At 43.6% G+C, this 1,013-nt stretch overlaps 1 protein-coding gene across 2 annotated transcripts in view; it reads left to right on the top strand.

The window, feature by feature from the left end:
• IKZF2 (IKAROS family zinc finger 2) overlaps positions 1-1,013 on the top strand; it is a 151,323-nt gene that overhangs the window by 441 nt on the left and 149,869 nt on the right. The window contains exon 1 of one of the 2 annotated variants that reach the window (XM_019668911.1): positions 76-322. The exons of the other annotated variant lie outside the window; for it this stretch is intronic. The gene's annotated coding sequence lies outside the window, so the exon portion shown is untranslated. Of the gene's footprint in view, positions 1-75; positions 323-1,013 lie in introns of those variants that run through there. 2 annotated transcript variants of the gene reach the window in all.

Genomic DNA, 1,013 nt, shown 5'->3' with positions numbered 1-1,013 from the left:
GCTGCCCGCCGCTGCCGCCTGCCCGCCCTCCGCCCGCGGGCTTCTGCGCGAGCCCGGCCGGCGGGGGAGATGTGCTCGGGCCCCGGCGGATCGGTTTCTCGGGGTTTGACCAGCTGTCCCGGGCTAACCCTGCTCCTCGCTGAAGATGGAGGAAGTAAAAACAGGATTACCCTTAGCTACAGATCCACTGCCTTAGTTTCCACCACCAACTGCAGTGCACAAACACACGTTAGGCACAGGAAAGAAAGAAAGAGAGAGGACACACTAACAGTAAACACAAACAAAAGGGTGATGGGATTGTTTTACTGCATGCACGGCTGAGGTAAATCTCCGCTTGGCTTTTGCGTGGTGAAGAACAGCTCTTGTTTTATTTGTCTTCTGATTCATAGATTATATATAAATATGTGTCTGATTTGCAAAGGGGGGAGGAGTGTTTTCAAAGTTAAGTGTAATTATATGGCATCTCGTTTTGCACTGTGCTGTGATCAAATGACTTGTTGCTGTTAACCAGTAATACTAATAATAATATAGCTATTTTTCTCTGGGAGGGATGGATTGTGATTATGATTAGGGTAATGATTTCTGTAAAAGACGCTCAGGGAATCTGGTTGAAGATGATGTCCTTTGCCTTAATTTATCGTTCCCTTCCTTGTAATCTGTTTCTGCTATGTTAATTGATTAATCAGTTCTCATCTCGATAGCTGTCATGGATTTGGACTTGTTTTGCTTTGTTTTAATTTGAATTCCAAGAAAGATTGGGTAACCTGGAATAAATTGCAGCTGTCCAGCTAGACTATCCAGATCCTGTTGGAATTAAAAAAAAAAAAGAAAGAAAAAGAAAAGGTATGACACATGTAAAAAGGCAGCAGTTAAATCACTTTGACAGGTTCTAGTATGGGCGAAAGAGATGGAATTAAGATTTATTTATTTATTTATTTGCCAAGGGCGAAAAACAGTCCTGTGAAGTTGGCCTAGGTTCCTTGCTGGGTTCTGACTGACTGTCCCTCCCTCTA

Source organism: Hipposideros armiger, unplaced genomic scaffold (assembly GCF_001890085.2).
Source record: "Hipposideros armiger isolate ML-2016 unplaced genomic scaffold, ASM189008v1 scaffold_543, whole genome shotgun sequence".
Lineage (NCBI taxonomy): Eukaryota > Metazoa > Chordata > Mammalia > Chiroptera > Hipposideridae > Hipposideros > Hipposideros armiger.
Note: the sequence above shows the minus strand (reverse complement) of the source record. Positions and strands in the feature narration are given on the sequence as shown.